Raw genomic sequence first — 12579 nt, 5'->3', positions numbered from 1 at the left:
TCTACTTTAAGCTCGGACTTTTTCAACAATACCATATTTCAAAAAGATAAATGATGCCAAATGCCATAATGAAATCAAGTAGGAGGAAGACTGAGATAAGTCCATTATTAGATTTTGTAATTAGGTCACGGATGACCTCTGAGACAACAATTTCAGTGGAGAGGGCAGAAAAGAAATGAGATTGCTCTAGGTTAAAGAGTAAACAGGGAATGAATGAAGGTTGCAGGATGAGATGCTCCTTCAGGAAATTCACTGGTAAAAGGAATGAGAGCTGTCTCTTTATTCTCAAGTAGTTTTTGAACATCTAGGATGTGGGCCTAAAGTTAGATTGTAAAAAAGGGGTGTGTGTGTGTGTTCATGAGAGAGAGAAAGTGAAGGGAGGGAGAAGAGAGTTGTAAGGCAACATTTGGAGGATAGGGATAAGGGTTATTTTTTTCCTTTTAACTTGTGTGTGAGTGTTACTGTTGGTAGATGTTATGTTTCAAAAGAACAAGATGTGACTGCATGATTATGCCGCTTAAAATGGAATCTTGCCTGTATCTGCTAAGAAAACTGAAGCTTGGTGGTAAACCTGGTAATCTAGCAAATCAATCAAAAAAGCATTTAATCTTTCTTCCCAGGCTCTAAGAATACCATAATTTTGGGTACTGTGGAAAGTTTCTGAAAAGTTTATGTAGAACTATTCATTGCTTCCTAAAAATATTTCTTTTTTTTTTTTTTTTTGTAGAGACAGAGTCTCACTTTATGGCCCTCGGTAGAGTGCCGTGGCCTCACACAGCTCACAGCAACCTCCAACTCCTGGGCTTAAGCGATCCTCTTGCCTCAGCCTCCCGAGTAGCTGGGACTATAGGCGCCCACCACAACGCCCGGCTATTTTTGGTTGCAGTTTGGCCGGGGCCAGGTTTGAACCCGCGACCCTCAGTATATGGGGCCAGCACCTTACCAAGTGAGCCACAGGCGCCGCCCCTAAAAATATTTCTTGAACACCTATCAAGGATGACCCTGGCAGCTCGGTGCCCGTAGCACAGTGGTTACAGCGCCAGCCACATACACCAAGACTGGCTGGTTCATATCCAGCCTGGGCCAGCTAAAACAACAATGACAACTGCAATAAAAAATAACCGGGTGTTGTGGCGGGCACCTGTAGTCCCAGCTACTTGGGAGGCTGAGGCAAGAGAATCTCTTAAGCCCAAGAGTTTGAGGTTGGTGTGAGCTGTGATGCCACAGCACTCTACCAAGGGCAACATAATGAGACTCTGTCTAAAAAAAAAAAAAAAAAAGATGACACTGGCCTGTAGCCTCAGCTTCTTGGGAAGCTGAGGAAGGAGGATCACTTGAGCTCAGGAATTTCAGGTTGCAGCAAGCTATGATGACACCACTACACTCTAGCCCAGGCAACTGGACTGGGTGCACTGGCTCACTTTAGAAGGCCAAGGTGGGAGGATCATTCAGCCTAGGAATTCAAGGTTACAGTGAACTATGATCATGCCGCTGCACTCCAGCATAGGTAACAGAGTAAGAGCCCTGACTCAAAAAAAAGAAAAGAAAAAAAAAGGGTGACTCTGGGCTCAGTTGCTTCAAATGTGGGAGAGAGAAGGAAGGAACAGCAAACCAACTCAAGAACTATAATTTGGTAAGAAACTTCAATAGAAATGTGCACCAAATGCAGCATGAGTACAGGGGGAAAAGATTCTGATCCGGAGAGAATTTCACAGAGAAGACAGTACCTGAGTGAGGTTTGAAGGTTAGCAGAGGAGTTTTGCAGGAAGTGGAGGCATGCTTCCAGAAGAGGAGCCACATGTGCAAAGGCACTGAGGCATAAAAATAAAGTATGGTTTAGTCTTAGAACAGCAAAAAGAACAGTTTGGAGCATAACAAACATTTGGGTGAGTGAGGGGTGAGTGCAAGAGATTATATCTACTATACTTCTTCCGTTCACTCACCCGTTCAACATATATTCATTAAGCATACTATGTTCTAAGTGTTAGAAAACAGAAGCACAGAAAAGCAAGTGTGGGCCCTGGAGGAGTTTGATCCTAGTGATCAAATCTCAGAATGGTGGAACAAGATCTGATCCAACCATTACTTTATCTCCACTGTTCATTTAGTTTTACAGATTAGAAAATTGAAGCACAGGAATGCTATATAGTTTTACAAAAATTACATATCAGGGCAGTTCCTGTGGCTCAGTGAGTAGGGGGCCAGCCCCATATACCAAGGGTGGTGGGTTCAAACCTGGCCCTGGCCAAACTGCAACAAAAAAATAGCCAGGCGTTGTGGCAGGCGCCTGTAATCCCAGCTACTTGGGAGGCTGAGGCAAGAGAATTGCCTAAGCCCAAGAGCTGGAAGTTGCTGTGAGCTGTGATGCCACAGCACTCTACCAAGGGCGACAAAGTGAGACTCTGTCTCTAAAAAAAAAAAAAATTACATCTCAAAAAGCCTTCACATATTACAAAGGGCTTTGCGTGCAAACACCAAGACTGTAAGAAAAGACAAGGGCTTCAGAGTTCTAGAAAATGATACTTTTTAAGTGTAAAAACAACCTATTTCTGATAAAAACTCAAGCTATTCCACGGCCCCTAAATCAGAAAACAGTAATCACCTTTTACAAACAAGCTAGCCAAAATCCAGGGAGCTAGTGATGTCTGAGAAACTGTGTTCCAATCAGTTTCAAGGGTTGCGGAAAACTGTGATAACTTACCACCCTGACAAAAGATGCTGACATTTTAAAAGTAAAACTAGAAAACAGCTGCCTGATTTGTTCTGATGGAACAACACATTTGCCGAGCACTAGGGAGATATTAGCCTTTATATACTATGTCAGGCAAAAAATTGGAATTGCTTTTTTTTATTACCTAGGAAAGAGCTGGAAAAGCTGGGCTCAATGGAGGATTTGTACTGGTGGTCGCTGTAATCCAGCCATTCCCACTGCACCCTGAGCTGTTTATCTTTCTGCAAGCAATGCATATGAAGCCATGCATCTGCCAATAATTCATTCCTAAACAATTTTGCATTTGCCATGAACTCTTGCCTCAGTGATACTCCCACTTTTCAAAATTAGTCCACTTCTCGGCTCAGCACCCATAGCACAATGGTTACGGCACCAGCCACATGCACCAAGCCTGGCAGGTTTGAGCCTGGGCTGGGCCAGCTAAACAACAATGACAACTGCAACAAGAAAATAGCCAGGCATTGCAGCAGGTGCCTGTAGTCCCAGCTACTTGGAAGGCTGAGGCAAGAGAATCACTTAAGCCCAAGAGTTGGAGGTTGCTGTGAGCTGTGACACTACAGCACTCTAATGAGGGCAACATGATGAGACTCTGTCTCAAAAAAAAAAAAAAAAAAAAAAAAAATTTAGTCCACTTCCTCTATCCTGCTGCACTCTGCTCTGGACCTGTCCCTAATGGCAAGCACCACCCCTGGAAGCTAAAACTCATGACGACTGTGCTCAGACTTTGCCTCATTAATTCAGTAACTGTGCAGTACTTAAATGCTGTGAAATTGAGATTTGGGGATGGGTATGCTATGTGATCTCCGAAGTCTTTATTGTAGCTCTCAGAATCTATAAACTAGAAAGGTCTTTGCCTTAAGAAATCTTTTTTTTTTTTTTTTTAGAGACAGAGTCTCACTTTGTCACCCTGGGTAGAGTGCCATGGTATCACAGTTCATAGCAACCTCCAGCTCTTAAGCTTAGGTGATTCCCTTGCCTCAGCCCCCCACCCCCACCCCACCTCCAGAGCAGCTGGGGCTACAGGCTCTGCCACAACGTCTGGCTATTTTTTTGTTGCAGTTTGGCGGGGGCTGGGCTTGAACCCACCACCCTTGGTATTTGGAGCTGGCACCCTATGCACTGAGCCATAGGCACCGCCCAAGAAATCTTGATATATGAAAATATAGATTTAAAAAATTATCTGACTCTACCATGATCCTTCATATACTATAAATCATTTGTTTTGTAAAAAGGATTTATTAAAATAGATTGTTTCTTTCTTTCTTTTTTTTTTTTTTTTTTTGAGTCAGAGTCTCACTCTGTTGCCCCAGGCTAGAGTGCCACAGCATCAGCCTAGCTCACAGCAACCTCAAATTCCTGGGCTCAAGTGATCCTCCTGCCTCACGCTCCCCTTGTAGCTGGTACTACAGCTGCCCAATATGATACCTGATAATTTCTCTATTTTAGTAAAGACAGGGTCTCACTCTTGCTCAGGCTGGTCTTGAACTCCTGAGCTCAAGCCATCTGTCCTCCTGGGCCTCCCACACTGCTAGGATTATAGGCGTGAACCACCACACCCAGATTGTTTCTTTACATGTATAGGATTTTTATTCAATTAATAAACTTGAATAAGGCATGCTCTATGAGGAAGCCATCTGTTGAATACCTTTGCTTGTCCATATAGAAATGAAACATGTCGCTGGATGCAAAGTGACCTTATTTTTCCTTATTTGCAGGAAAAGAAAGTTCCATTTCCTATGCCCTCAGTTACATCCTCGATGTAAGCAGATACCTTTGGAAGACACATTAATTCTGTCTGACAGTTGGAATTTCAATGAGCAATAAACGTATTACTTTACTTAGGTGACAGAATTGTAGGCCCTGAATACAGCTATTTCATTCATTAGCCATCTTTCTCCACCCTTGTCTCACCCAGGTTCCCAGATGAAAAACTGAAGCACAAGATAAATCTTAGACCAAAGTCACAAAGCTGGAGCTGAGACTGCTTTATGTGAATCATACATCTTTTGATCAGATTTTCCCCTCATGACTTCCAGTATTATATTGGAGGTAGCATTTTGACTTCAGAGGACAATTAAAAACTAAATGGCATCGAAAACACTCATTCTGCTTTTGTCAGCACACATTCCCCCATAAGCTCACACAGAGCAAGAAGTTAATCAAACACAAATGCCTCGCTAGAACTAATCTCAACATGTGAACATTTAGATTTGCACAAAAGAGAGAATAGAATCATTACTTGGGCGGCGCCTGTGGCTCAGCGGGTAGGGCGCCGGTCCCACATGCCGGAGGTGGTGGGTTCAAACCCAGCCCCGGCCAAATTAAAAAAAAAAAAAAAAAAAAAAAAAAAAAAATAGAATCATTACTGGCTTTTGGGAAGACCTTTTTGCTTTACTCAAACAATTTCCTATATGTGGAAAATTCCCTTGATACATTTTAAATATTACTTGATTTGTACATGGTTTTGCAAGATCACTACTTAATAAAACTATATTCATAAATAATCAATGTATACATGGTTTTACCCTTTTGGTTTGAAGTAAATACATGATATCTAGGATTTAAAACAACTGAAAAATCTGCTTCAATCAGGCATAGATCAAAAATGTTTCAATGTCCAAAAAATTTCCTCTTCACCTAAAAAGTTTCCTCTTCTTGAGCCAGGCACTATATTTTCTCATTTAAGCTTCATAATAATCCTATCAGATGTCATTTTTCCCATTGTAGAGATGAAGAAACTGAGGCTTAGAGAAATTAAGAACTTAGGGACAAGGTCTTGTTCTATTCACCCAGACTGGAGTACAGAAGCACAATCATAGCACAATACAGCCTCAAACTCCTAGGCTCAAGGGATCCTCCTGCCTCAGCCTCCTAAGTAGCTGGGACACCAGGCATGTACCAGCAAGCCCAGCTAATCTTTTAAAATTATGGTCTCACTATGTTGCCCAGCCTAGTCTCAAGAGAGGCCTCTCAGCCTCCCAAAGTGCTTGAAATTACAGTTGTGAGCCACCACACCAGGTAAGAGATGAACTTGAGATGAATTCTGAATCCAAAACCAGTGTTTTCTCCACTCCACTGTTAGTCTATGCAACTTTCTGTAAAACACATATTTTCTCTTACCTCTTAAGATGTCTACCTGCAGATCTGAGACAATTCAGCAGGGCTGTGTATATCCTGGTGCTCCAAGGCGCCAAGCAGGGACTTTAAACACACACAAGCAAAAACTGCTGGCTTCTTACAAATGGGTCAGCCCAGGGCTCCACTAACTTGATTTACTTAAAATGAGGCTTGCCATCCGCAGCTGAAATAGTAGCTTAGTAAACACTAAAAGACCTTTACAAGTAGCTGCTCAGTAGTCTTATAGTTCTACTCTGCTTCCACAGGCAGCTCTAACTTGTTTCCAGGCCGCAGTCAGCCATGGCTTGAATGTAATTTGCCAGAGCAGAGTCACCCTTCTTAAAGACTAGCTCACATGATATCATTCTGTGCAAGTTCACCACCTATGGACCTTGGAACCAGGATGTAGGTTTCATCTCAACTGTTAATAAAATCTCCCTGGCTTAACTAAAAAAAAACAGCCATTGGGGCCATACGTCCTTCAGGCAGAGGCCTCCTAAGATACTGAAAATCTCAGCGACTGCCGCCTCCTTTCTCTTTTACACACACACTCCCCTACTCCCTTCTGAGACCAGACTCTGTTAATTCAAATATAAACAGTGAGTTCTCATGAGGTTAAGGCCAGACAGCCCCTGAGGTCACTTCCAGGTCTAAGGCTCTAGAGCAGTGTATTTCAACCTTTTTTATCTCACAGCACACTTGAACCTATAGCTAAACTTCTGCAGCACATTTAAATTATGTTGATCAGAAAAAAGAAAGTTAAAAAAATATACTGACTGTGCTTTGAACGTCTTTTAAAAATAATTTAATTACGCTCACCGCCTGTAGCTCAGTGAGTAGGGCGCTAGCTGCATACGCCGAAGCTGGTGGGTTCGAGCCTGGCCCAGGCCAGCTAAACAACAATGATAACTGCAACCAAAAAATAACCGGGTATTGTGGTAGGCGCCTGCAGTCCCAGCTACTTGGGAGGCTGAAGCAAGAGAATCGCTTAAGCCCAAGAGTTGGAGGTTGCTGTGAGTTGTGACACCATGGTACTTTACCAAGGGTGACATAGTGAGACTCTGTCTCAAAATAATAATAATGATAATGATAATAATAATTTAATTAATGATCTTTAAAAATTTTCACAGCACACCAGTGAGCCAAGGCACACAAGTTGAAAGTCACAGCTCTAGAGCCTAACAAGGCTCCAGGGTTCCATAGCCAGACCCTGCCCTTTGGCTCTTCTGTTACTTTGTGACATTTTCGCTTTTCTTTCTCCTTTGAGAATGTCCTCCATGTTTAATTAAATCCATCTTCACTAATATGCAAACCCGCAAAGAAGTTTACTAATACTTCTTCTCAAAGCATTGTTTCTCCACCTTGTATCATAATTAGGGACTTGCATTTTCTATCTGCCCTTAGACCCTAACTTCCACCAAGACAGGATTTAGGTCCCATTTCCCACACAGTCTTTGTTGTCTGCTACCCAGCTCACGGCTCCATGCTGAGCACTTACATTTATGCAGAAGGAATGTCAGTGAATGAAAAAATGATGGCTAAGGGCTGGGAGAGGACAGGGGACAGGGAAGGAAGTTTGAAGAGGTGCCTAGTGCAATTAGTTTCCCAGCCTCAAACTCTCCAGAGACTGTTCTGCTGCTGCAAGGCCCTTCTGGAGAGATGAAAACTGCAGAATATTGGGCGGCGCCTGTGGCTCAGTGAGTAGGGTGCCGGCCCCATATACCGAGGGTGGCGGGTTCAAACCCCGCCCTGGCCAAACTGCAACCAAAAAATAGCCGGGCGTTGTGGCGGGCGCCTGTAGTCCCAGCTACTCGGGAGGCTGAGGCAAGAGAATCGCTTAAGCCCAGGAGTTGGAGGTTGCTGTGAGCTGTGTGAGGCCACGGCACTCTACCGAGGGCCATAAAGTGAGACTCCGTCTCTACAAAAAAAAAAAAGAAAAGAAAACTGCAGAATATTGTCTGCTCAGCTCTGCACCTTCTTTCCCCAGGGGCCGTTCTGACTGCGGTCACTATTTCCCTTGGATTATCACGTCACACTCAGTCCAAATCACATAGGAAGCCTCAGGAGCAGTAACCTGGGACCATAATGCTCTTCGCCCAGAACATTCATTCCTGATTAACTAAAAGCTCAGGTTTCTTGTAGAGGGTGTTTGGACTATGGATCTTTGGGGAGTAATTAAAGGGAGGTACAAGAATGTACTTGGAAATAGCTGCTTATCTATCAATGCTTGAAAAAAATACCCTGAACTGGAGCTTAACCAATCCTCCTTCTCTTATGGTGGGGTCTCAGCTTAACCATCGCCGAGAGAAGGGATTTTATCTGACTCTCTTGCAAAGATGTCCAGATGAGAAAATCTCTCTTTTTTTTTTTTTTTTTTGAGACAGTCTCACTATGTCGCCCTAGGTAGAGTGCTGTGGCATCACAGCTCACAGCAACCTCCAGCTCTTGGGCTTAAGCGATTTTCTTGCCTCGGCCTCCAAAATAGCTGGGACTAAAGGTGCCCACCACAATGCCCAGCTATTTTTTGTTGAAGTTTGGCCAGGGTCAGGTTTGAACTCACCACCCTTGGTATATGGGGCCAGTGCCCTACTCACTGAGCTACATGCACTGCCCATGATGAGCAAATCTCTCAACTCCCCCTTGGGGAATCCTAACATACTTAAGTTCTAGTGCTACTCGACCCTCCAGAAAATAAGCATCTTTTTCCATGGTTTCCTGTTTAAAGAATGTCTGGCCAGGTGCAGTGGCTCACACCTATACTCCTAGCCCTCTGGGAGGCCGGGGTGGGTGGATGGCTTGAGCTCAGGAGTTCAAGATCAGCCTGAACAACAGCAAGACCCGATCTTTAAAATAAAAAAATAGCTGGGTGTTGTGGCAGGCACCTATAGTCCCAGCTACTCTGGAGGCTGGGAGAGGACAGGGGACAGGGAAGGAAGGCAAGAGGAACACTTGAGCCCAAGAGTTTGAGGTTGCTGTGAGCTAGGACACCATGGCACTCTATCAAGGGTGACAAAGTGAGACTCTGTCTCAACCCCCATCCCTCCAAAAAACAAAACAAACAAACAAATCAATGTCTTCCAGGCCAGGCCTGGGAGCTAACATCTATAATCCTAGCACTCTAACAGGATGGCTAAGGTCAGGAGTTCAAGACCAGACTGAGCAAGAGCAAGACTATATCTCTACTAAAAATAGAAAAATTAGTTGGGTGTTGTAGTGGGCACCTGTAATCCCAGCTATTCAGGAGGCTAAGGCAGGAGGATTGCTTGAGCCTAGAAGTTTGAGCTTGCTGTGAACTAGGCTGAGCCCATGGCACTCTAGCCTATGACAACAGAATGAGACTCTGTCCTGGAAAAAAAGAAAAGAAAAACAATGTCTGCCAATCCTGATGAAAGGCTGACGTTAAATCGTCATTTAATTCCCTCTAAATGTCTGTTTATTCCATTTGAATTCCAAAGAAGAAAAGTACAGTAGAGGAAACCAGCCTCCACATTTTATAGATGAGAAGACACGTCAAGAAGTGTCAACACGATGGCCACTTTTGTTACCCTGCTTATACTGTGGTACAAAGAAAGATGAAGTTAACCCATTACTTATGAAAGAGAGGCTGAGTCTTTAAACACATTGCCACATACTTAAGAAAAAAAAAAAACAACTTTATTTTTAAAACAGTTTAGGTTTTACAGGAGTTATTGTGTATTTTCTTTTTTTTGCAGTTTTTGGCCATGGCTGGGTTTGAACCCGCCACCTCCGGCATATGGGGCCAGCACCCTACTCCTTTGAGCCACAGGCACCACCCATGTATTTTCAAAAGCTAAACGACTTCATCCTTTCTGTTACTATTTTCACTCATAGGGCCCTCACATGCCCTTCCCTGTGCCCACCAGAGTATTTTGCTTTCCACTTTATTGATATAAAGTACAACACCATCATGGGTGTTCAGCCTCTATTTCAGGAGCATTCTGCTTGTTTCTTAGGAGAAATGGGATGAAGAAGAACTTTTGTACACAGGTTCTACACTGAAGGCGAAAAGATGGTTTTATTTATTTACTTTAATTGATACATGACAGATGTACGTATTTGGGGGGGCACATGTGATAATTTAATATATCCATATAGTTTTTAAGGATCAAATCAGCATAACTGGGATATCTATCACCTTCAATATTTTTCTTTATTCTATAAACATTTGAATTAGTCTCTTCTAGCTATTTGGAAACATACATGGTGGCTCAGGCTCATAATCCCAGCACTTTGGGAGGCTGAGGCAGGAAGATCGCTTGAGGGCAGGAATTCAAGACCACTGTGGGCACCAGAGCAAAAACTACATAAACTGGAAAAACTGCCTCGGCACCTGTAGCACAGTAGTTACAGCACCAGCCACATACACCGAGGCTGGTGGGTTCAAACCCAGCCCAGGCCTGCCAAACAACAATGAAAGCTGCAACCAAAAAATATCTGAGCGTTGTGGCAGGCACCTGTAGTCCCAGCTACTTGGGAGGCTGAGGCAAGAGAATTGCTTAAGCCCAAGAGTTTGAGGTTGCTGTGAGCTGTGATGCCACAGCACTCTACTGAGGGCAACATAATGAGACTCTGTCTCAAAAAAAAAAACCTAGAAAAATTAGCCAACTTCGGTGGTTCATGCTTATATTTTTAGCTACTAGGAAGGTTGAAGCCAGAGAATCACTTGAGCTCAAGAATTCAAAGATATAGTGAGCTATGATAGGATCACTATACTCTAGTCTAGGAGATAGAGCATGTCAAAAAAAAAAGTTTATATATATATATATGTGAGGGGCAGCACTTGTGGCTCAGTGGGTAGGGTGCCAGCCCCATATACCAAGAGTGGTGGGTTCAAACCCAGCCTCAGCCAAACTGCAACAAAAAAAATAGCTGGGCGTTGTCATGGGCGCCTGTAGTCCCAGCTACTTGGGAGGCTGAGGCAAGAGAATCACCTGGGCCCAGGAGTTGGAGGTTGCTGTGAGCTGTGTGATGCCACGGCACTCTACTGAGGGTAATAGAGACTCTGTCTCTACCAAAAAAAAAAAAAAAAATATATATATATATATATGTATACACACAATAGATCACTGTAAACAATAGTCACCCTATTGATCTATATAACAACGGGTCTTATTTCTCTATCAAACCTGTGTATTTGTACCCATTAATCAACTTCTCTTCATCTTCCTCTGTCCATCCTTCCTGGTCTCCGGTCACCACCTATCTAGCACCTTCATGAGATCCACTTTTCTAGCTCCTGTGTATGAGTAAGAACAAGTTGTATTTGTCTTTTCGTGCTTGGCCTATTTCACCCAATATAATGACCTCCAGTTCTATCCATGTTGCTGCAAATGATGACGGACTTTCATGCTTTTTATGGCAGAATAGATTTCATTGTGCATGAATACTACATTTTCTTTATCCATTCATCCACTGATGGGCAGTTAGATGGATTCCATATTTTGACTGTTGTAAATGGTGCTGCAATATACATGGGAGTGCAGCTATTTAATATATTAATTTTCTTTTTTTTTTTATTATTAATTTTCTTTATTTGGATGTATATCCGGAAGTACAACTACTACCCTGTTTTCCTGAAAATAAGACATCCTCCGAAAATAAGATCTACTTACAGGAAAGATAAGACGTCCCCTGAAAATAATACCTAGCGCATCTTTGGGAGCACACCTTAAAATAAGACACTGTCTTATTTTCGAGGAAACAGGGTATGTGATCCAGAAATTCCATTTTTAGGATTTTTTTTTGAGGAACTTCCATACAGTTTTCCATAATGCCTGTGTTAATTTACATTCTCAACCACAGTATATGATATCGCCCTTTTCTCTGTATCCTTGCCTCTGTATCTGTTATCCCCTTTTTCATTTTAGAGACAGCGTCTCTGTCACACTGAGTACAGTAGCACAATTATAAGCTTACTGGAGCCTCAAATTCCTTGGCTTAAAGAGATCCTTCCACTACACCTCCCAGGCAGCTGGGCATGAGCTCCTATGCCCTTCTCTGTCTCTTTGGTAAAAGCCATCTTTTTTTTGTTTTGTTTTGTTTTGCAGTTTTTGGCCAAGGCTGGGTTTGAACCAACCACCTCCGGCATATGGGGCTGGTGCCCTACTCCTTTGAGCCACAGGCACCGCCTGGTAAAAGCCATCTTAACTAGGGTGAGACAATATTTCACTGTGTGTGTGTGTGTCTGTTTAGAGACAGAATCTTGCTATGTTGCCTGGCTGGTTGCAAACTCCTGGCCTAATGTGATCCTCCTCCCTCAGCTTCGCTAGTAGCTAGGACTACGGGCACGTGTGGCTGCACCCAGTTTCACTGTGGCTTTGATTTGCATTTCTCTGGTGATTAGTGATGGTGATCATTTCCCACATATAGATCTGTTGGCCATGTGCACATCTTCTTTTGAAAAATATCTATTCAGGGTGGCGCCTGTGGCTAAAGGAGTAGGGTGCCGGTCCCATATGCCAGAGGTGGCGGGTTCAAACCTAGCCCCGGCCAAAAAAAAAAAAAAGAAAAATATCTATTCAGATCTTTTGCCTGTTTTTAGTTGGAGTATCTGGATTTTTTGTTATTGAGTTGTTTGAGATTCTAATAGATTCTGGTTCTTAATCCCTTGTCAAATAGACAGTTTCTAAATATTTTCTCCCCTTCTGTGGGTTCCACTTTGTTGATGTTTCCTTTGCTATGCAGAAACTTCTTAGCTTGCTGTAATCCCA

General features: G+C 43.0%; 1 protein-coding gene across 7 annotated transcripts in view; it reads right to left on the bottom strand.

Annotated features, from left to right (window-relative positions):
• The window catches only part of GRAMD1B (GRAM domain containing 1B), a 263393-nt gene that overhangs the window by 188662 nt on the left and 62152 nt on the right, over positions 1-12579 (bottom strand). For 3 of the 7 annotated variants that reach the window (XM_053594644.1, XM_053594654.1, XM_053594652.1), the window contains exon 1: positions 5852-6140. The exons of the other annotated variants lie outside the window; for them this stretch is intronic. The gene's annotated coding sequence lies outside the window, so the exon portion shown is untranslated. Of the gene's footprint in view, positions 1-5851; positions 6141-12579 lie in introns of those variants that run through there. 7 annotated transcript variants of the gene reach the window in all.

This window comes from Nycticebus coucang, chromosome 6 (assembly GCF_027406575.1).
Source record: "Nycticebus coucang isolate mNycCou1 chromosome 6, mNycCou1.pri, whole genome shotgun sequence".
NCBI lineage: Eukaryota > Metazoa > Chordata > Mammalia > Primates > Lorisidae > Nycticebus > Nycticebus coucang.
Note: the sequence above shows the minus strand (reverse complement) of the source record. Positions and strands in the feature narration are given on the sequence as shown.